Source organism: Ovis aries, chromosome 4, assembly GCF_016772045.2.
Source record: "Ovis aries strain OAR_USU_Benz2616 breed Rambouillet chromosome 4, ARS-UI_Ramb_v3.0, whole genome shotgun sequence".
NCBI lineage: Eukaryota > Metazoa > Chordata > Mammalia > Artiodactyla > Bovidae > Ovis > Ovis aries.
The window spans coordinates 26,566,894-26,592,512 of record NC_056057.1 but is presented as its reverse complement, the minus strand read 5'-3'; the positions used below and the strand labels follow the sequence as shown (position 1 = coordinate 26,592,512).

The following is a 25,619-nucleotide window of genomic DNA, read 5'->3' as shown; positions in this document are numbered from 1 at the left end:
GGATGCATGGACCTATATTTGATATTTAACTTTAGAAACCACTTTTGGCCTACATAATGGAAGGATATCTCTATTTTTGCTCATCTTGTCAAGTCCTTGAGTCTATTACACAGAATGTACTTATATATTTTCATCTCAATCACTCTATTTTATGTTGTTTAAAATATAAGCATTATAAAGATTTTGGGAAAACAGTAAGCAGATAGTGCATAAAGAAGAAAGGTTATGAAAAAAGGGAAGGAAGGAAATGGTAAAAGTTTATACTAAAGATTAATTGCATTATCTTAGCTCTTCTTCTCCCTACACATTCCATTCTAGCTGCACATACTCACCAGCATTCCCCATGCACAATGCCCTTTCATCTCTCGCTCTCTCTGGAAGTGAAGGTTACAGGGTCCAGAATGACACTCCCCTTTCTCGTGATAAAATTTAACTCCTGGCTCACATGTCATTTTCCCTGCATCAAATCATGGCTCCTGATTAGAGTAGATAGTTCTTTTCATATCATACTGAACAGTTATCTTTAGGACTATCTCTTTCACAAAGTTCCTCAGAGACTGGGCCCATGTCTTACTCATTTCTGAAACCCTAGTGCCAGGCAAATATTTGTTCAATTTGTGCTTTATGAGTGACTATATTTATGACCTTGAATAAGTTACCTAGCCCATCTATGCTTTCTGCTTTGTAAGACAGAAATGATAATAGTATATAACTTAAAGGATTGCCTTGAGAATATAATGAAATAATCCATGTAGAATACAATGCCCAACATCATGTTCAGTAAATATAATATACAGCTACTGTTTTTATGGAAATGTTTTAAAAATACTGCATTTTATTTTATTTTTAAATATAAATTTATTTATTTTAATTGGAGGTTAATTACTTTAAAATATTGTACTGGTAGTGCCATACATCAACATGAATCTGCTGCAGGTATGAATTTCACCTTTTTCTCAAGACCACACAAAACCTTCTCCAGGATAGAGCACATCCTGGGCCATAAATCTAGCCTTGGTAAATTCAAAAAATTGAAATCATTCCCAGCATCTTTTCTGACCACAATACAGTAAGATTAGATCTCAATTATAGGAGAAAAACCATTAAAAATTCCAACATATGGAGGCTGAACAACATGCTGCTGAATAACCAACAAATCATAGAAGAAATCAAAAAAGAAATCAAAACACGCATAGAAACAAATGAAAATGAAAATACAATGACCCAAAACCTGTGGGACACTGTAAAAGCAGTGCTAAGGGGAAGGTTCATAGCAATACAGGCATACCTCAAGGAACAAGAAAAAAGTCAAATAAATAACCTAACTCTACACCTAAAGCAACTAGAAAAGGAAGAAATGGAGAACCCCAGGGTTAATAGAAGGAAAGAAAGCTTAAAAATTAGGGCAGAAATAAATGCAAAAGAAACAAAAGAGACCATAACAAAAATCAACAAAGCCAAAAGCTGGTTCTTTGAAAGGATAAAAAAAATTGGCAAACCATTAGCCAGACTCATCAAGAAACAAAGGGAGAAAAATCAAATCAATAAAATTATAAATGAAACTGGAGAGATCACAACAGACAACACAGAAATACAAAGGATCATAAGAGACTACTATCAGCAATTATATGCCAATAAAACAGACAACTTCAAAGAAATGGACAAATTCTTAGAAAGTACAACTTTCCAAAACTGAACCAGGAAGAATAGAAAATCTTAACAGACCCATCACAAACACAGAAATTGAAACTGTAATCAGAAATCTTTCAGCAAACAAAAGCCCAGGCTTCACAGCTGAATTCTACCAAAAATGTAGAGAAGAGCTAACACCTATCCTACTCAAACTCTTCCAGAAAATTGCAGAGGAAGATAAACTTCCAAACTCATTCTATGAAGCCACCATCACTCTAATACCAAAACCTGACAAAGATGCCACAAAAAAAGAAAACTACAGGCCAATATCACTAATGAACATAGATGCAAAAATCCTTAACAAAATTCTAGCAATCGGAATCCAACAACACATTAAAAAGATCATACACCATGACCAAGTGGGCTTTATCCCAGGATGCAAGGATTCTTCAATATCTGCAAATCAATCAATGTAATACACCACATTAACAAATTGAAAAATAAAACCATATGATTATCTCAATAGATGCAGAGAAAGCCTTTGACAGAATTCAACATCCATTTATGATAAAAAAAAAAAAAACTCTCCAGAAAGCAGGAATAGAAAGAGCATACCTCAACATAATAAAAGCTATATATGACAAACCCACAGCAAACATTATCCTCAATGGTGAAAAATTGAAAGCATTTCTCCTAAAGTCAGGAACAAGACAAGGGTGCCCACTTTCACCATTACTATTCAACATAGTTTTGGAAGTTTTGGCCACAGCAATCAGAGCAGAAAAAGAAATAAAAGGAATCCAAATTGGAAAAGAAGAAGTAAAACTCTCACTGTTTGGAGATGACATGATCCTCTAAGTAGAAAACCCTAAAGATTCCACCAGAAAATTACTAGAGCTAATCAATAAATATAGTAAATTTGCAGGATATAAAATCAACACACAGAAATCCCTTGCATTCCTATACACTAATAATGAGAAAATAGAAATTAAGGAAACAATTCATTCACCACTGCAATGAAAAGAATAAAATACTTAGGAATATATCTACCTAAAGAAACTAAAGACCTATATATAGAAAACTATAAAATACTGGTGAAAGAAATCAAAGAGGACACTAATAGATGGAGAAATATACCATGTTCATGGATCGGAAGAATCAATATTGTGAATATGAGTATACTACACAAAGCAATTTATAGATTCAATGCAATCCCTATCAAGCTACCAACGGTATTTTCACAGAGCTAGAACAAATAATTTCAAGATTTGTATGGAAATACAAAAAAAAACCTTGAATAGCCAAAGCAATCTTGAGAAAGAAGAATGGAACTGGAGGAATCAACTTGCCTGACTTCAGGCTCTACTACAAAGCCACAGTCATCAAGACAGTACGGTACTGGCACAAAGACAGAAATATAGGTCAATGGAACAAAATAGAAAGCCCAGAGATAAATCCACACACCTATGGACACCTTATCTTTGACAAAGGAGGCAAGAATATACAATGGATTAAAGATAATCTCTTTAACAAGTGGTGCTGGGAAAACTGGTAAACCACTTGTAAAAGAATGAAACTAGAACACTTTCTAACACCATACACAAAAATAAACTAAAAATGGATTAAAGATCTAAACGTAAGACCAGAAACTATAAAACTCCTAGAGGAGAACATAGGCAAAACACTCTCCGACATAAATCACAGCAGGATCCTCTATGACCCACCTCCCAGAATATTGGAACTAAAAGCAAAAATACACAAATGGGACCTAATTAAAATTAAAAGCTTCTGCACAACAAAGGAAAATACAAGCAAGGTGAAAAGACAGCCTTCAGAATGGGAGAAAATAATAGCAAATGAAGCAACTGACAAACAACTAATCTCAAAAATATACAAGCAACTTCTGCAGCTCAATTCCAGAAAAATAAATGACCCAATCAAAAAATGGGCCAAAGAACTAAATAGACATTTCTCCAAAGAAGACATACAGATGGCTAACAAACACATGAACATCACTCGTTATCAGAGAAATACAAATCAAAACCACAATGAGGTACCATTTCACACCAGTCAGAATGGCTGCTATCCAAAAGTCTACAAGCAATAAATGCTGGAGAGGGTGTGGAGAAAAGGGAAACCTCTTACACTGTTGGTGGCAATGCAAGCTAGTACAGCCACTGTGGAGAACAGTGTGGAGATTCCTTAAAAAACTGGAAACAGAACTGCCTTATGACCCAGCAATCCCACTGCTGGGCATACACACTGAGGAAATCAGAATTGAAAGAGACACGTGTACCCCAGTGTTCATCGCAGCACTGTTTATAACAGGCAGGACATGGAAACAACCTAGATGTCCATCAGCAGATGAATGGATAAGAAAGCTGTGGAACATATACACAATGGAGTATTACTCAGCGATTAAAAAGAATACATTTGAATCAGTTCTAATGAGGTGGATGAAACTGGAGCCAATTATATAGAGTGAAGCAAGCCAGAAAGAAAAACACCAATACAGTAAAATACTGCATTTTAAAATCCTACAAACAATCGTCATGAAAATGTTTCATTTTCTAAGTTTTTTAAAAAGACTATTTAACAGTGGTCTAAAAACAGTGCTAAACAAATAGGCTTGTTTACCACTGCAGTTGAATATCATTATGGGGGAACACTGTAGGAAGTGTCTTCACCCTTTATAACACAAAGGTAGACTTGCAGTATGACAGCACACAGTGCCTGCAGGGAAGAAATATTCAGAACAGACCAATACCCCCAGGCCATCAATGTAACTCCATTGGATTCTGGGGTCTCATTCCTCTTTCTTGGTGGTGCTTTTATTAACTCTCTTTCACCATGTAATATCATCAGACATATTTTACCTTTAAAAATTTTTCACGTTAAAAAATTCAGAATAGACTCATTTACTTATAGTAGTTTCTTTACCGCAGATAACTTCTATGAATAAATAAAGCTGACACAACACAGGCCATGAACTGTTGTTGATTCTAAAAGCAGAGAGTTCCCTAATGGGAACACTTTTTAAAAATAACACAGGAATTAGGGATTCTGAAAAGCAGGCCTCCAGCTTTATTTTCTAAAATGTTAAAAAGTAGAGCAGCAGAGAGCATCAGCCACACACCTAAATTACATTCTGATTTTAGCTACTAGATTTGCAAGAAGTAAATTTTACTATCAGCTGATTATTTTATAAATAATAGATGTATTAAGATAAATATTAATTATCATATTATATATCATACATTCAAAATGATTTATACTAAAATATTTAAAATATTGGCTGCAATAACATTTCACAAGCAGAGTTTACATTGTGATGTGACTGTGTCAGATTTTACCTTTTTTATAAATTCAGTTCAACAGGTACAGAGTGCAAATAGACATTTTTGAGACTTATTTGAGAGATTCCAGTGAAGAAACATTTTATCTATCTATATAACTCAGTATTACTTATCAGACTTTCCAAAATCAACACATTGATTAAAGACATACTTCTGACCAACTTCACACACACACACACACACACACACACACCCATACACACACACACACACAAAGATGCAGAGTTTGAAATGTTTGGCTTTCTAGAGCTATACAATTGACCTGATTACTGACTTCCTAAGTTATACCAATCACTCATTTTGCAATTCAGATATTCTGCTTATTTGAATAACTGTGGCAGATTAACCATCTGGAATGTACTTTAGTATTTTTTTTTTATGAAACCATTCTACTCAAACACACAGATTCCTTAAGAAGCATACCAGGTGACAGAAGAGGGGAGGCAAAGGAGAAATGGAGTTGAAAGGAAAGTTTATGAGTATGAAGTTTTATAACCTGCAGTCTTCACCAAAAGCTCCTTCATTATAGAGACCATTTTTTGGTGGTTGTTGTTAAATGGGGAATAAGAAGGAAATAAAAGCAGTTGTTTTTATTAGTGAGGATATGCTAAGTTTACTCTGTACTAACACACAATACTCAAATCTCAATGGCTTAACTCAAGAAAAACCATTTCTCTTATTTCTCATTTACACAACGTCCTCTGAGTATGACGGTGGAGACTGTTTCAACCACTGGCCCCCCAGCTGCACCCCAGAGCCTCCTCCATCCTTGCTGCAGCAGGGCACGAAAGCACAAGAGGGTCTCACATGCATAATTAAATGCTTCAGCCTAGAAATGACACTGGTAAATGAATGCCTTATCGCAGAAGCCATTCCATTCACAGCTAGTTGGTTTTCTATTTGCCTAGAAGGATAGGACATCCAGATATTGTTTGAATCAGTTCTAATGAGGTGGATGAAACTGGAGTCTATTATACAGAGTGAAGTAAGCCAGAAAGAAAAACACCAACACAGTATACTAACGCATATATATGGAATGTAGAAAGATGGGAATGATAACCCTGTATGCGAGACAGCAAAAGAGACACAGATGTATAAAACAGTCTTTTGGACTCTGTGGGAGAGGGAGAGGGTAGGATGATTTGGGAGAATGGCATTGAAACATGTATAATATCATACATGAAATGAATCACCAGTCTAAGTTTGATGCAGGATACAGGATGCTTGGGGCTGGTGCACTGGGATGACCTAGAGGGATGGTACGGGGAGGGAGGAGGGAGGGGGGTTCAGGATGGGGAACATGTGTATACCTGTGGTGGATTCATGTTGATGTATGGCAAAACCAATACAATATTTTAAAGTAATTAACCTCCAATTAAAATAAATAAATTTATATTAAAAAAAAGAAAGTACTAGACATTCCAATCATGGAATTCTGAACAGAAACTAATACAGTGCTTCTCCCCAGAGCAGTCACTGAATTAATTAACTCCTTTCAACTAGTCACATAATTTAGTCTTAATCTGAATTTTGCATATGTAGCTAAAGACATGATTCTGCCACTACTAGAAACTGTATATGTGGTAGGATCTTTGATGGCACAGGCCTACCAAGTGTCCATTTGCAAGAGGGATTACGAGCTCAGTGGGGAGAGGACACATCCTAAAGGAGCAGAAAACTGGGAAGATCATAGTGTTTCAAAAACAGAACCGTGGTCATTAGTGAAGACTTTGGGTAATGTTTGGGTAAGTGCTAGAGAAAGCAAAAGAGTAGCTCTACTATTTACTCCTAAAAACTGGAGTACAATCTTTTCTGCTTTGGGTACCAATTAACAAATACAATGTAACAGAATACAAGGGGATTTCTTCCCAAGCTTTGACCTTGAATAGAAATTGACACCCAGAAAGCTACAGCATCAAGAGCAATGCAATAAATGGCGATATCCAGAAGTGGCTAGGATGCCGAGGACCTTGAAACACAGCAGTGCCCAAAGGACCAGGATCTATTTTAAAGTGATAGTGTCAGCAAAAGCAGTATGAGTGGCCCAGCAGATGGGGGCAGTGATACAACCGCATGATACAAAGTGGGGCTGCAGCAGAAGAGTGGGAAAATAGATACTTGCAAGAGGGTATCTGAGCAGATTTTAAAAATAGTCCCTTGCTTAGATCCCCCTTAGCAGGCAAGAACACTCACCTCCCAGCTGCTGGGTGTGTTAGCAGCTCATAGTCACAGCTGACCCCTCTCTAAGAGAAGTGCCTCCAGCCAAATGGAAGTTCTCTTGCTCCAGGGATGGGACCCCTCTCAAAAACAGCCTGTTATCAATAATGGACTGACCTGAGTATATAAAAGGATCCCCTGCTTGCCCTGAGGAGAGATTAATTCTGAGTGCTACTCACACTCCAGAGCCCTCTATGGGCTCAGGCTGAGACTACATTCTGAGACCACAAATCCTTGCTTAGCTCCATCTCCTATGTATCTCCTTTTCTCTTTTTTTCTCCATGGAGCTGAAATGTTAACACAGTCTCTACCTTTACCTTAAACAGTAAGGAAACGTGAGCAGTTTCTATAGAACCCAGAAGATAAAGTTACTAGCTCCTTAAAGAGGCGGCACATGCATTGAAATCTGCAGACTGAAGAATGGCTTCCCCTTGTCCAAACTTCTGCTCTCCTTACTGGTTCAGCTTGGGAAGCTTACCTCTCTTCTCAATGACTGCAAAGTTTACCCACCCTCTGAGACCAAGAGTAAGGCCAAGAGCTTTCATGGAATCTTTTCAGACCACTCTAACACAGTGACAGCCTCTGAAGTTTCATCCTGCTCAGTGCTGTGTCACTAATTTAGCAACAAATGCTTCAACTTGTGACATTTCAACATCTCTTCTAATAATTTATTCTTCTAATATCAAGCACCTGCTATGCCAAGCACTGGGCAGCAAAAACAAGTAAGATGTGGTTGCACCTTCCACAAGCTGCCTTTAATGGAGAACACAGATACATAAGCTCATAACAACACCCTGAAGTATGTAACACAGTGTGAAAACTGGAGGTATTTTTACAAGGGTAATATTTTAACTGTTTTGAAAGATGATCAAAAGTTAAGGAGGAATTGAAAGCATTAAAAAGGAGTACACTCAAGGAATTGAAAACGATTAATTAGATACTCAGAACATACGCTATAAGGAGGAAAGAAAGAGTAAGTGTGGAAAATAAAGTGAGATTCTGGGAATTCCCTGGTGGTCCAGTGGCTTAGACTCCACTCTCCCAGTGCAGGAAGGCTGGGTTCAATCCTCGGTCAGGGAACTAGATCCCACATGCCACAACTAAGATTCATATGCCACAACTAAAGACCCCATGTGACGCGACTAAGACCCAGCATAGCGAAGAAAGAGAGGAAGTGAGGAAGAGAAAAAAGGAAGGAAGACAGAAAGAGAGATCCTAATGTAAAAGACCTTCAATGTCATGCTAGGATATTTAACTTCTGTCCAGTAGGCAACTAGGAGCCAGCAAGTGTTAGTAATCCCAGGACTGTGGCTGCATGTATTATGATAAAAATCCTTATTTCACAAGTCTTACCACCTATGATTTCAAGATAAGGCCTTTCCTTCAAAAACTATAAAATATCTTAGACATTGAAAAATGTATAGCTTACAACATGGTAACTGTCTATGAATGTTCCACTCACTTTATGAAATAAAATCATTTCAACAGTTTCCATTATTTTCCCTCTCTGATATAAAATTACTACCTGAATTTGGTGTAATATCATTCTGTCCTTTATTTTCCCCATATTTTTATTATACATAATATATATAAATGTTTCTGCAACTCGCTTTCTTCAACTAACATCATATTTGTGAAATTGATCCCTGGTGATATATGAAGCTCAGATGCACTCACTTTCACTGATATATAGTGTTCTTTTGTGTTGACATAATGTACTTTTCTAATCCCCTCTCCTCGGACCACAGACTTACCACTATAAATGCTGTCATTATGAACATACCTATACATGTTTCTTTGTTAACATCTGGAAGAGGGGTATAGACATGAAACTGCAGGGTCACTTGGCGTGTACATCTACAGCTTCACTCAATATTGCCAAACTGCCATCTAAAGGGACTTTACCAATTTATACCCTTGCCATCAGAGTACAAATACTATGATTGCTCTTCATTTTTTCCAATACTTGGTGTTACTACACTTGGCATTTTTAGTATCTCACTGTAGAGCTAGTATTTCATTGTAACCAGTGCTTCCTTGTGGAACTAGTGGTAGAAATAACTCATACTTTCCTGACTAGCCAGGATATATTTTATATGATGCCCATTTTTCTAATGGGTTGTTTTTTCTTTCTCGTTTATAGGAATTTGTGTTATATTTACAGGCTACACTTTTTTACTTCACTCTAATGGGTTTTTTGTACTTTGTTTATTGTGTGTTTTTTTTGAGACCCAGGTATTTTTATTTTATTATGGTCATATATGAGGCTAGTTTTTACATTTTAACTTGCTTCCTTACAAAATCCTTCCATATTCAAATTCATAAATATGATCTATATTTTCATCTGCATATATAAGCAATATTTTTTTATTTCAGTCTTAACATTTTAATTGTTTTTATATCATGTGACAAATGGACCATATTTTCTTTCTGTGTAGGATTTGTAGTAGGTCTCTGTTCTTTTGGAACCAGCTGAGAAATAGAATCAACAGTCAGAAAAATAGAACTCAAAATATCACCTTTACTACTAGGAAAGCTAATTGGGGATTATGACTTTATATATAAAGCCAAATGGGCTTGCTAAAAATTTATTCCTAAATTGAACATGATTATGGTGGCTCAGATGGTAAAGAATCCACCTGCAATGTGGGAGACCTGGGTTTGATCCCTGGGTTGGGAAGATCGCCTGGAGGAGGGCATGGCAACCCACTCCAGTATTCTTGCTTGGAGAATCCCCATGGACGGAGGAGCCTGGTGGGCTACAGTCCATATGGTCACAAAAGGTCGGACACAACTGAACGACTAAGCACAGCACATCTCTCCAAAATTCCTATCCTAACCCCCTAATGTGATGTATTAGGAGATAAGGCTTTTTGGAAGTTGATTAGGTATGAGATGGAGCCTTCAATCATGGAATTAGTCCCTATATAGAAGAGATCCCAGAGAACTTTTTGGCCCCCTTGTGTTATGAGAGCACACAGCAGTCTATGAACCAGGAAGTGGGTTCTAACCAGACACCAAACTTGTAGGCATCTTGATCTTGGACTTCTGGACTCCAGAACTGTGAGAAATAAATTTCTGTTGTTTATAAGCCATTCGGTTTGTGGTATTTTGTTAGGGCAGCACAAGTGGACTTAAACAGTTATTTATCCATGCACGAACTGGCACAGGTAGAATACTACTGACTTCCTATTTATGTAGCAGATCCCTGTGGGTGAGAGCAGATAATGCACCCTGGCCACAGGCAGGGAGATCTAGAGAGAGCGGTGAAGTGGCTGCTTAGCACAGCAATCTCAACAACTCCTCTCAAACAAACCAAGAGAAATAATTCCCCCTTGTTGCAGGATGGAGTCAAGAAAGTATAAAAGAAGAAGATAGAGGTGGAAGATCCTCATGTGGAAGCATAAGAAGGGAACAATAAGAGGCTTTCCTCCTTAATAACTGAAATAACAAAAACATACAAATTCCAAAACCACACAAATACGAGATGTAGTGGTAGCCATGCTATACCATGTAAAAAACTAAGGTGAAATCATACAGAGATGAAACTGAACAGAGACAAGCCTTTTCAAATCGGATGACTGAGGATGAGATGGCTGGATGGCATCACGGATTCGATGGACATGAGTCTGGGTGAACTCTGGGAGATGGTGATGAACAGGGAGGCCTGGCATGCTGCGATTCATGGGGTCGCAAAGAGTCAGACATGATTGAGCAACTGAACTGAACTGAACTGAAGAATAAACTAACTTTTGGGTTTCTAGTTCCAGTCCTACTGTGGCCCACTGGCACTTTATTTCTCCTTTATGGATAACTGCATTTGCCTATTTGTCTTGACCGTAGGTTTTCTATTCTCTCCACTACTGGGAGTGAATTTACGTTTCTTGCAACCATACAATCCAAAACTATATTAGAACCAAAAAAGAGAAAAACAACAACAAACAGAGTAGAAAGACACTTACATCCATTAAATATAATTACCAGACTTTTATAGAAGTTTTAGTCTACGATTATTTTCTATCCATCATTTTGTTGCAATACCATTATACATAGCAACTTTCATATTAAATTACTCATATACTTTTCCCCAGTTTTACTTAAGTTTCTGTCAACTGTGTCCCATTTTTAAATGCAAATATTTTATGTAAAAATGCTTAATATAAAGAAAACTCGTAAGTAAAAAATAGATATGTAAATGATAGAAATCACGATTAAATGGAAAAGACAAGTTAATAATAGAATTCACTAGAGTTCAGTTTTTAACATTTTCTGTAGAAGTTTGGATTCCCCTTTGAATACAAATAACACATCTAATTAAGGAAAAACACAAAATGGGACTTTTGCTTATGCAAAGGTAAAGAACAGACTTTATTCTGGAACATTTTAAGAAAATGAGTTCAGAAACCAGTTCAGGCAAAAATTTCCAACTAAAATGTATTCTTGGAGTAAAATCTCACCAAAGACTGCATTTTGTAGACAGTGAGATAGTGATTCTATTACTGCTTACATATTAAGAAAAAGGTGTGATGTCTGGAGAAATTGGGGAAACCCAGTTTACTCAAAGTGTAACAACACAAGAGTCTGTTTTATTTACACAGTACCAGCACTCCGGTTGGAGAAGGCAATGGCACCCCACTCCAGTACTCTTGCCTGGAAAATCCCATGGACGGAGGAGCCTGGTAGGCTGCAGTCCATGGGGTCACTAAGAGTCAGACATGACTGAGCGACTTCACTTTCACTTTTCACTTTCATGCATTGGAGAAGGAAATGGCAACCCACTCCAGTGTTCTTGCCTGGAGAATCCCAGGGATGGGGGAGCCTCATGGGCTGCTGTCTATGGGGTCACACAGAGTTGGACATGACTGAAGTGACTTAGAAGCAGCAGTACACTGGTGCTTGGAATAATCATTCTAAGATATTACCTATGTGACTATATCTGCTATAAAAATTAGCACAAAAATGAATATTTTAAATTTTTGGTTTTTAAAGAGTTAAAATGTCAAAAGCAACAAAAGAGTTAGGATGCAAAAAAAGCTCAACTTAATTTAAAAGAGGGGTAAAAACATTTGACCTAGTATCTCTCATGAGTAAATTGCCATGTAAAAGAATATTTGATAAAAAAAATAATACATCATTAACAACTGGACTTACTCGAGGCATGCAGGGGCATTTTAACATTAAAAAATAAATTACTGTTGATGCAAATTAGCAAAAGAAAAGAAGAAAAGGCGCATAGTCCACTTAATACATGCAAACATTTCAGGTAATTCAACATTAATTTACAATAAAAACTCTTCAACTGCATATAGAATGGAACTTTCAAAATAGTGTAGAATGCTCAATAATTTCCTGAGACCAGTAATAAGACTCTTCTTATTACTTACCTGGTATTGCCACTTTTACTTTTTACGATACTAAAAGAAGTTGCCAGTGCAAGGCACTAAAAATAAAAGCAAAATAATTCATTATTTTCAGGTGACTTGATAAGTGTACAGAGAAAATGGCAAAAACAAAGCAAAATAATCTACATTCAAGCTATCTGTCTAAAAGTGAACTGAGCAAAATCTCTCGATACATGATGACTATACAAAGTCAACTGTGTTTTATCTTCCAGAATAAAAATATAAAATAAAAAAGTTTAACACAAAGCCAATTATAGTAAGACCTAAATAATAACTTTGATGGAATAAATCCAACAAAAAATATGTAAGGACAAAGCATTAGTGAGAGAAGCCAAAGTGGATGTAAACAGAAGTAGGAATATACCATAATCAAGAGCTGTCAAACTCAACATTGTAAAAATGTAAATTCAGTCCACACTGACTCATATATACAATACAAATTTCAGTACTTTCTTGGTGTCAGTTGAAATTTGATTCTAAAACTTACTGAAAATGAAAAAAAGGTTGGGAAGAGCCAAGATAAAAATAGAAGAAAAACAAAGCTGGGGAAATTACACTAACAAATTGCTAGACATTTAAAATTTATAGTAATTAAGGCAGTGTGATTTTGGAATGAGGATAATCAAAAATGGACCAGTGAAGTAAAATTGAAAATCCATAAATATATATATTAATATTTTTACACACATACACAGTCATGTTTAATTTTTTTTACAAAGTAACACTGCAGTACAATGGGTAAAAAATAGTCTTTTCCAGAAAGGATGGTCTTTTCAGTATGGGTACTGATCAATGGGCTAGTCGTATAAAAAAAAAAATCAATAAAATGTGATCCCTGTCTCACATCAGACACAACAACCAATCTCAGATGGATTGTAGATTTAAATATGAAATGCAAAACACGAAAGCTTTCATTAAGAAAACAGGAGAATATTTTCATGACCTGAGATAGGCAAGTGTTTCTTAAATAAGATTCTAAAAACGTTAAAGAAGAAAGGAAAAAATATAAATTGGACTTAGCTTAAATAATTTCTGTTCCCCAAAAGAAGACGACATCATTGCAAACCAAACAGATAAACTCTATAGTAGGTACAAAACCACATTTTTAAAATGTACTGCCAAAGAATGTGTGTAAAGAAAATATAAATAACTCCTACAAATCACTAAGAAAAATACAAACAACAAAATAGGAAACTAGGTAAAGGACTTGAAAAAGCAGTTTACAAAGAAACTATTAGAATGGCTCCTAAATACACAAAAAGAGGCTTTAAGAGTCATCAAGTAAATACAAGTTAAAACTGAGAATAGATATACTGTACACTCCATTTTTATTCAAAAGCAGAGACATTACTTTGCCAACAAAGGTCCGTCTAGTCAAGGTGATGGTTTTTCCAGTGGTCATGTATGCATGTGAAAGTTGGACTGTGAAGAAAGCTGAGTGCGGAAGAATTGATGCTTTTGAACTGTGGTGTTGGAGAAGACTCTCTTGAGAGTCCCTTGGACTGCAAGGAGATCCAACTAGTCCATCCTAAAGGAGATCAGTCCTGGGTGTTCTTTGGAAGGAATGATGCTAGGCTGAAACTCCAGTACTTTGGCCACCTCATGCGAAGAGTTGACTCATTGGAAAAGACTCTGATGCTGGGAGGGATTGGGGGCAGGAGGAGAAGGGGACAACACAGGATGAGATGGCTGGATGGCATCACTGACTCGATGGACGTGAGTTTAGGTGAAATCTGGGAGTTGGTGATGGACAGGGAGGCCTGGTGTGCTGCGATTCATGGGGTCACAAAGAGTCGGACACGACTGAGCGACTGAACTGAACTGAACACTCCATTTTTAAAAAACAGGCAATATCAAATGTTGGAGTGGATATGAATCAAATGGCACTCTTACTGCTTAGCAGAAATTACTCAAACTACTAAAAACACAGATCCAATAATCCCTCAATTCTGTTATTAGACTTGTACACAGGAGAAAGGCACTCACATATTTACTACAAAGACAATGACAATGTTTATGCTGCACTATTTGCAATAGCTTTCAAATAGGGATATCAAGAGTCTGTAACAGTAGAATTATGAATAAATTATGATACACTGATAAAATAGATAACCACATAGTGATAAGAAAAAGAATATTAACTATAGCAACCGTGTGGATGCATCTCACATGCATATATGAAGTGAGAGAATCAGGGAGAAAAAAATCTTTGCTGTATGATTCCAATTACATGAAGTTAGAAAAATCAGGATAGTGGTTATCTTTGGGGATTAATGGTTGAAAGAGGGAAAAAAAAGAAAGGAGTCTTCTCGGTGCAAATAATGGTCTCTTTCCTCATCTGGGTGTAGGTTTCACACAGAAGTCATCATTTTGTGAGGAAAAAAATCATCAAGTTGTACATATGATTTGTGTATTTTCCTACCTATGTTTTACACTCCCAAAATAAGTTAACCTCAAAGTATTTTCCAAAGATCCATACTCAAATGATTCTAAATACTAGTATTCACAATGATTCCCAGTTAATTTTTTTATATCCCACTTTCAATGAGAAACAGAAACAATTCCTGCTCTAAGAGTTCTTCTGGGCCAAGTATAACAATGAAAATAAAATGTCAACCCACATGTGAATTGGCTGTAACCTGAGTGAAAATGGAGGCACTGGTAAAGCTTAAGAGTATTGTTTCTTATCTAAGAATCTCAAAGTTGACTTCTGCTTTACCATTTCCTAAACGGATATTTCTAAGTACTCATTCATGCCTGCACACGCAGCACTGTAACAATGATCAGATTCCCTCACAGAGAGATCATCACTTACCATCACAGCTCTTCTAAGAGTCTCATGTCCCTGCCTGTGATCCCTCCTTGAATGATTTTTCAGTGCTTACTAATAAACTACCTTCCAACTAAACAATGGATTCAACTCTATCATGCCTCTCTCTTTAATGTTACTGGCACATTTATCATCTGGAGATATAAGCGAGAGGTTTAAAGGTACAATTAGTTTTTCCTTCATCTAATTTAAATGAAAATAGTATAATGAGGTTTAGGGACAAAATTCTCTTAATTAAGGGGAGTTATTCCTAGTATTTCCTAGTATTCCTAGTATTTCCTGGTGGCTCTGATGGTAAAGCGTCTGTCTACAATGTGGGAGACCCGCGTTCCATCCCTGGTTTGGGAAGATCCCCTGGAGAAGGAAATGGCAATCCACTCCAGTCCTATTGCCTGGAAAATCCCATGGACAGAGGAGCCTGGTAGGCTACATTTCATGGGGTTGCAAAGAGTCGGACACCACTGAGAGACTTCACTTCACTTCATTCCTAGTACTGAGTTAACATATTTAAATTGACTAAATTCCTCTTTTTAAAAAATAGGCTAAAACCTTTTGATGGAGAGAAAAATATGACATCAAGGCAGGAAAGTTATGGTTTGGATGTCCCTCGAGTCTAGGTAGAGGTGCAAGCTGACTTATTTCAGGCATACTATGATTAAGCACAGCTATTCAAGCCTATCAAGAAAGTATCAAGTTCTCCAGAGAGATGGCATTTTTATCTTTGCAGCATAGGTCCAAGTTTAATTCAGACTGGTGTCTTCAGCATTTTATAGCATTTTTACAAAATAGATAAACTTCAAAATAGCATTTATTAATATAAAAACGTTTCAGCATTTTATAAAGAAAACTTTTCAACACTGAAACAGCTCTTTTACATATTTTGGATGTAACTGCTTAGAAGGCGGTTCTGGAAGTCTGAGCTGCTTTTCATGATGGCAATGAGCTAACTGTAAAACCTATATAAATAAATCTGAAACTGTGATAAAATATTTCCTTGGCCTTTTGGGATTTAAGACCTGTTCTTAAAGATATACATATCTCTTAAAATGATTTCTGAAGCATTGCAATGCAAAGTAGAAAACAAAAAATCTTTTTCATCTAATTTAAGAAATCACCAGGGCAAGTATTTTCTTCTCTTAATGCTGAAGCACTCGTGTATAAAATACTCTTAGCTCATTCACTCCAAAGGAACTACATATTACAAAGGGAACTAAAGTAGCCTTTTTAAGGCAAAACATTTGTACAATTCCATACAGAAGCTTAACACAGGAGAGAACCACTCAGTCTAGGAAGTGGGTATATAATTAAGAATAATCATTTATTAATTCATTTATTCAATGTCTGACAGTTGTCCTTCTAACAGACATAAAAAGGAGTGAACCAAAATCTATGTCCTCAGTGGGATACATATGTGCAAATGATCAAGTCCAGTACATTTATGTAAGGCAGCAGAGGTGCAAATATCAAGGTTTTGGGAGGGTGTGAAGAACATCAACCTCTGGGGCATCAGTAAAGCTTTGCACAGAGGGATGGAGAGTAACTCCAAGTTAGTGATAATTCAGAGAGTCTTACCTGGGGCTTGGGTTCCCCTTAGAACCCTTCTTGGTAACCTTCAGAGTACAACGAAGTACTCTTATACCTCCAGACGGGCTCTAGAACAATTTGATCATTAAGCCCTCCAGCTTCTACCTGCATTAGCAGCAGACAAACCAGGAAGCCTCAAAACAGGTCAACTTACAGGTACTGAGTGCTTGAGTAATCACTTCAAGTCTCTCTTATGGGGAATTACACTGTGACTTAAGTAAAGTTATAGAGCTGGAAATAGATGAGGTCTTTTCTTATATTAAAATTTAGAGCAATCAAGTGTATAAAACTATACGTTTCCTTCAACAACTTTTGCCTATGGTAACATTCAAGGGACTCTGATCTGATTCAAAAGTGAATGACCCATTTAGAGACCATGTTCCCACTACTGGCAGTATTCAAGGTTTCTACCTCTGAGTGACTGCAGAAGAATTAAGGAACTAACCGAGCCTAGGACATTATATCAATGCATGCACAATGTATTTCCCTACTAGAATTAATATAACCCAATTTAAAATGGGCAGAAGACCTAAACAGACATTTCTTCCAAAGATGACATACATATGGCCAAGAGGCACAAGAAAAAGATGCTCAACATCACTAATGATTAAATAAATGCAGGTCAAAACTACAAAGCGATAACACCTCACACTAGTCAGAATGTCCATCATCAAAAAAATCTACAAACAACTTTCCCCTGGCTGGCAGCACAGAGGCTGCACAATGCCTGGAGTTACTGTAAAAGGCGTGAACCAGCAGGAGTTCGTCAGAGCTCTGGCAGCCTTCCTTAAAAAGTCCGGGAAGCTCAAAGTCCCTGAATGGGTGGACACCGTCAAGCTGGCCAAGCATAAAGAACTTGCTCCCTACGATGAGAACTGGTTCTACACAAGAGTTGCTTCCACGGCACAGCACCTGTATCTCCCGGATGGCGCTGGGGTTGGCTCCATGACCAAGATCTATGGGGGACGTCAGAGGAATAGTGTCATGCCCAGCCACTTCAGCAGAGGCTCCAAGAGCGTGGCCCAGCGGGTCCTCCAAGCCCTGGAGGGGCTGAAAATGGTGGAAAAGGACCAAGATGGGGGCCACAAACTGACGCCTCAGGGACAGAATCACTGGACAGGTGGCAGCTGCCAGCAAAAAGCATTAGGACAAATGATGCTGGGTTAATAAATTGCCTCATTCGCTTAAAAAAAAAATCTACAAAAAATAGATGCTGAAGAGGGTGTGGAGAAAATGTAACCCTCTTACACTGTAGGTGGGAATGTAAATTGTTACAGCCACTATGGAGAACAGTATAGAAGTTCCTTAGAAAACAAACAAACAAAAACCCTATAATTGGAGCTACCATGTAACTCAGCAATCCCTCTCCTGGGCATATATCCAGAGAAAAACATGGTTCAAAAAGATACATGTCCCACAGTGCTCATTGCAACACTGTTCACAATAGCCAGGACATGAAGCAACTTAAATACCCATTGACAGAGGAATGGATAAAGAAGATGTGGTGCATATACACAATGGAATATTACTCAAGTTATTTAAGAGAATGAAATAAAGTCGTTTGCACAACGTGGATGGACCTGCAGATTATCATACTAAGTGAAGTCAGTCAGGCAGTACGACAAGGCTTATGTGCAGAATCTAAAGAAAATGATACAAATGAACTCATTCACAAAACAGAAACAGACTCACAGACTTGGAGTATGAATTTATGGTTACCAGGGGTAAAATGTGGCAGCAAGGAATAGATTGGGAGTTTGGGATTGACATGCACACACTGCTATATCTAAAATAGATAACCAAAACGGACCTGCTGTAAAACAAATTTTTAAGTGCTCTAGATAAAATCATACGTATATGGTAAGAATTATCCAGCTTTACAGTTGGAAACTGAAGCTCAAAGAGGTTATATATGTTCTAGTACTCACACACAAAGATAGTAAATGGAAGATCTTGAACTTGAATTGAGTTCTATTTGCCTATAAAACCCACATGCTCTTTCCTAAGCAGTGCAGAGGCTAAGACTGAGTTTCCTTACTGACATCAATAGATTGGTAAGCATCAGAATCACCTGGAATGCCTGTTAAAATGCAGATTCCCAATTTCCACCTCAGACCAACTGCAATTTTAATAAATTGTTCAACTGATTCTTACCCAAAGTTGAGATTGCTGGACTAAACAAAATAAATTTCTTTCAGATTTATTCAAAACATTAAATTTATCTCAGGTATGTGGTTAGATGATTGGCACCTTGGCCTATCTTCCTTTTTTTTTTTTTTCTCCATGCAGAGAAAATAATTATTTTAAGCCCTCTAAATGGCAAACCATTAAACAATCATTCACATTGCAATTCTTGGATACAAAAGCAAAGTTCCAGTAGAAGTTTTCCTTCAAACTATTTGAAAAGTTGTTATTTGCTAAAACTAGAATGAGTAATCCAAAGAACACTATCTTCTTCAGCCTTTGCCAGTTATGTTAATATTCTGATCATTGCTGACGTTTGCATTAGGTTAAGCCTAGATGTATCTCCCATATGCCTATTGGGAACTTCATATATTATTTAAAACATAACCTTGTATGTGAATATCCCTTTCTAGGCAATCCTGAAGTCCTAGAACAGGACCTAATATACCAGAAATGTGGGATTGGGAGGCCCCTGACTTTAGAGGTATTTTGAAATAAGTCATGGTAGGTCTAGGCAAGGATCATTCCTCTTATCAAACAGAATTTCAATTGAAAGAAAACTTTAGACACAGGAAATTAGACCTACAAATTTTTAAAATGCACCAAATCATTGAAACCCACTCATTCGTAAAATCCTAATTGAGCAGTTACTATATGCCTGGTATTGCGCCAAGTCTAAGTCTAAAATTACTAACTTAATAAAGTCACAAGTAGACCAGACACTGCATTGGGGACTCCAAGGAACTATGTAATATTGGTCATTTTCTCACAAAATTTATGAGAAGATTAATAAGACAACATTTATGTATGTGAAATAATTATAAAACACTGTGTTTAGCTTAGATACTGAAAACAAAAGTTCAAAAGGAGAAATTAGTATGTTTCAAACGTTGGGTACTTTAGTGATTGACTGTTTTACATACATCCTCTTCCATTACTTTGCACAAAAAAAATGTGTGATATGAATATGACAACTGATATTTTAAAAGAAATGAAATCATACTGGTACTTTCCCAAATAACCAGCCAATAAGATGTGAAGCTCGATTTCAAATTCAATTTGTTCATTTCCATTTGGCTACCACCAATGCTATACCTTTCTCTAAGAAGGCAGGGGAACTCATGTGAGTCCAAGTATTCAGAAAACTTTGTAGATGCAGGAGGAATTCAAACAATATAAAGTTGTACTTTGGACTCTTGAGCTCTGATACATATCCTTTCCCTCCAAGATAAACATAAAAAACAAGTAAATAATGCCATCCAGTGCCAGTTCTCATAGAATTAAGTAAGACACACCACAGCATATTTTCACTGAGCTACTGGGTGGCGACAAAGGGTTATTTTAGGATTCCCGAAATCTGGGCATGGTGAGATAAAACAGCATAACCCCAGGTGTGGGGGGCACTTCAAAGCACTGCTTGCAGCCATGTAGGGCAGCTGTAATTTCTGGAAAACAATAGCAGGAGATGAAGCAGTTCGGCATGCTGATTGAGCAATGGGGTAAGGACTTTGCCAAGGGCACTAACAAATTCTACAGTAAGTGAATACAGCTGAAAATCCAAGAAAATGATTCACACGGGCACAGGTAGAGAGGCGTGTTCAGGTTTCCTAGCCTGGTCTGCTGAGTCACTCACTAGAACTTCCCATAGAACAGTTATTATCCTGAAACCCTTTATGTTAGCAAGAGGCACAGAAATGTGTGATGAAATCACACAATTTGGGAAATGATAAACTGTTACAGTTTACAAGAAACCTGAAGGATCCCAGGACACAAACTGATTGCTTAGCAGGTGAGAAAACTGAGACCCAGAAACATTAAATGTGCTGCCTAGGGTCACAAGGAGACTCAAGAGAACTAGCACTAACTCGGGTCTCAGTTCGGTTGGATTCTTTGCCTGGTTCCTGTTTTATTATTCTGATCAGAGAATGGAATGTTCTTGCTTGTTAAAGTCATTAAGTGGTTAAAGCTAGGTCCCTAAAAAGACCATAGCCCTCATTTTCAAAAAGATGAAGGAAAGTCACATTGAATATTAAAATCGCCTTGAATAAAATGGGAATCATCAGGATGTTGCAGGCCATCTTTTAAGATGATCACAGGTCCACAGTGGACTGTACACATGCCCCTGATGGAATAACTAATGGGATAAATTATTCTAACACTGCCATTTAAAAATACTTATAAAGCATTTCAGTTTAACTTTTTGAAAAACAGGTGAAATCTAACTTATATTTTTCTGTGTATTTTGTCACTTGCTTCAGGTCTTTCAAATTTCACATTTTCAGTGAGGTCTTCTTTGTTTTGGTTTTCATTTTAAGTATAGTTGGTGGGCTACTGTCCATGGGATGGCAAGAGCTAGACATGACTTAGTGACTAAATAACAACACATAGTTGACTTACAATATTATATTAGGTTGAAGTATACAACAGACTCAGAATTTTTGTAGATTATACTCTATTTAAAATTATTATAAAATGTTGGCTATCCTCCCTGAGCTTTGCAACATATCCTTACAGCTTAATTATTTTATACAGTAAGCTCTGCTTTGAACACCCACTTTAAAGTTGCGAACCACGTGCCATACTACCCACCTGTGAGGTACTCACGAGTCTCTCTATGCTTTATTTTTTCCTGCAAGACATTTAATACAACCTAACAAATGCTAATTTACTCTTTCTTATCATCCCCTAAGTAGAATGAAGACTAAGAGCAAGAATTGCTTGTATCCCCAACAGCAGAGTTCCTAGTATACTAAAAGTGGTTAGCAAATATTAAATGATTAATGGATATACATATATAAAAATAAAGTTTTGAAATGCCTACTAAACATGGCTTGAAATTAAAAATAAATCTATTTGATATATTTTTTAAAAACCATATATTGTTTTCCAGCCTCATACAGATTAAACACTTGGAATCTAAATAAATTTTAGATAAATGTTGATCTAAATTTGATTTTTTTTTTTTTTTTGCTTTCCTTTAGTGTATTTTTTATGGTGTAAGGCACAGGCTTTGATAGCAAACAAACAAACAAAAATAAAACCAAACTAATATCTAATGATTAATTTAAAAGAGCAATTTGACCCACTTTTTTAGGCAGTTAGCTTTTTAATATTTTTTTAATTTATTTTACTTTACAATACTGTATTGGTTTTGCCATACATCAACATGAATCCTCCATGGGTGTACATGAGTTCCCAATCCTGAACCCCCTCCCACCTCCCTCCTCATACCATCTCTCTGGGTCATCCCAGTGCACCAGCCCCAAGCATCCCGTAACCTGCATCAAACCTAGACTGGCGATTCATTTCTAACATGATAGTATGCATGTTTCAATGTCATTCTCTCAAATCATCCCACCCTCACCCTCTCCCACAGAGTCCAAAAGACTGTTCTATACATCTGTGTCCCTTTTGCTGTCTTGCATACAGGATTATCATTACCACCTTTCTAAATTCCATATATATGTGTTAGTATACTGGATGGTGTTTTTCTTTCTGGCTTACTTCACTCTGTATAATTGGCTCCAGTTTCATCCACCTCATTAGAACTAATTCAAATGTATTCTTTTTAATGGCTGAGTAATACTCCATTGTGTATATGTACCACAGCTTTCTTATCCATTCATCTGCTGATGGACATCTAGGTTGTTTCCATGTCCTGGCTATTATAAACAGTGCTGTGATGAACATTGGGGTACATGTGTCTCTTTCAATTCTGGTTTCCTTGGTGTGTATGCCCAGGAGTGGGATTGCTGGGTCATATGGCAGTTCTATTTCCAGTTTTTTAAGGAATCTCCACACTGTTTTCCATAGTGGCTGTACTAGTTTGCATTCCCACCAAACAAAGACAGATATATAGATCAATGGAACAAAATAGAAAGCCCAGAGATAAATCCACACACCTATGGACACCTTATCTTCGACAAAGAAGCTTTTTAATATTAAGTGGTATTAAATGCATTGTGTTTAAAATTTGAATTTTATTTCATTTTTCTCTTTTTGGATGTATAAGACTTTCTATTTCTCCTAATGACATTATTAAACATTTTAGAAATCATCAGCTATTCTATTAATTTAGCTCTTTCCTTGACAAAATTTGTTTTTCTTTCCCTTTAGGACACAAGAGGGCATATGGGAAAATCTAAAGTGCAGGCCCAAATCATTGATTTTGATCATTAAAAAAATAAAGTCTCCCAAATGATCTAGATTTACAATTATATCATCATTAAAAAATATTTTACCTCCAAAGTATACAAACAGCTCATGCAGCTCAATATAAAAAAAAAAAAAATCAAAAAATGGGTGGGAGACCTAAATAGACATTTATCCAAAGAAGACATACAGACAGCCAAAAGGTACATGCAAATATGTTCACCATCACTGATTATTAATGAAAGGCAAATGAAAACTAAATGAAGTACCTCACACTGGTCACAACAGCCAGCAAGTCTACACTTGCTATAAGTCTATAAATACTGGAAAGAAAGTGGAGAAAAAGAAGCCCTCCTATATCATTGGTGGGAATGTCAATTAGCACAACCATTATTGAGAACAGTATGGAGGTTCCCTAAAAAACTAAAAACAGAACTACCAGATGATCCAGCAAGCCTACTCCTAATCATATATCTGGAGAAAACCATAATTTGAAAAGACACATGCACCCATGCTCACTGCAGCACTATTTTCAATAGCCAAGACATGGAAGCAACCAGAATTTCCACTGACAGAGGAAAGGATATAGAAGTTGTGGTACATATACATGATGGACTACTACTCAGTCATAGAAAAGAATGAAATGATGCCATTTGCAGCAACATGGATGGACATAGAGACTATCATACTACGTGAAGCAAGAGACAAATATCATGATACTGCTTATACGCAGAAACTTTAAAACATGATAAAAAAATAAACTTACTTGCAAAACAGACATACTCAGACTTTGAAAACAAATTTATGGCTATCAAAGGATGAAGGTGGGGGAGGTATAAATTAGGAGTTTGAAATTAACATGTACATACTACTATAGATAAAAGAGATCATCAATAAGGACCTACTATCTAGCACAGGGAACTCTATCCAATATTCTGTAAAACCTATGGGAAAAGAATCTGAAAAAGAATGGATATGTCTTTATATAACTGAATCACTTTGCTACACACCTGAAATTAACACAACATTGTGAATCAACTGTATTTCAACATAAAATAAAAAAAAATTTTAAGTCTCCTGAATGATTTAGCTATAAAATGAATCATCATAAAAGAAAGAACTTTATACCTTTTTTTTAACCCATATTTATGCTAGGTTTTTCATTTTCTTCTCCTAACGTATTAGGTCTTACTCTATGACACTCAACAAGAGAGACAGTAATGATCCCTAATTTTAGTATATTATCACATAAACATAGTAATCATTAGTATATATAAATTTTTATTTAAAGGTTTTCTATGCAGCAAATACAAGATTAGGTTTATACATATTCAATGGACATAAGAAAATGTCCATTGAACATTCTCCCTGAATTTCGCAGGCTCTATTAAGCTTACTGATTATAGCTCTCTCAAGCTTAAATTTCATGAAAGTCTTTCTTATTGTTTATTTACTAGATGTGTCCATTTAAGAAGAACTATTAAAGGCATTTAATAAGATACCAGGATATAAAATAAATATATAAAATGAATAATTTAAAAGTTGGTGGGAATGCAAACTAGTACAGCCACTATGGAGAACAGTGTGGAGATTCCTTAAAAACTGGAAATAGAACTGCCATATGACCCAGCAATCCCACTCCTGGGCATACACACCAAGGAAACCAGAATTGAAAGAGACACGTGTACCCCAATGTTCATTGCAGCACTATTTATAATAGCCAGGACATGGAAACAACCTAGATGTCCATCAGCAGATGAATGGATAAGAAAGCTGTGGTACATATACACAATGGAGTATTACTCAGCCATTAAAAAGAATACATTCGAATCAGTTCTAATGAGGTGGATGAAGCTGGAGCCGATTATACAGAGTGAAGCCAGAAAGAAAAACACCAATACAGTATACTAACACATATATATGGAATTTAGAAAGATAGTAACGATAACCCTGTATGTGAGACAGCAAAAGAGACACAGATGTATAGAACAGTCTTTTGGACTCTGTGGAAGAGGGAGAGGGTGGGATGATATGGGAGAATGGCACTGAAACATGTAAATTATCATATGTGAAATGAATCACCGGCCCAGGTTCGATGCATGATACAGGATGCTCGGGGCTGGTGCGCTGGGATGACCTAGAGGGATGGGATGGGGAGGGAGGTGGGAGGGGGCTTCAGGATGGGGAACACATGTACACCCATGGCAGATCCATGTCAATGTATGGCAAAACCACTACAATATTGTAAAGTAAAATAAGTAA

The 25,619-nt window shown here is 36.7% G+C and overlaps 1 long non-coding RNA gene and 1 pseudogene across 1 annotated transcript in view; one reads left to right on the top strand and one right to left on the bottom strand.

Moving 5' to 3' along the window:
• Positions 1-25,619, bottom strand: part of LOC121819390 (uncharacterized) — a 242,430-nt gene that overhangs the window by 82,338 nt on the left and 134,473 nt on the right. The gene's annotated exons all lie outside the window — the stretch shown is intronic.
• On the top strand, positions 17,740-18,168 carry LOC101106000 (small ribosomal subunit protein eS19-like; annotated as a pseudogene).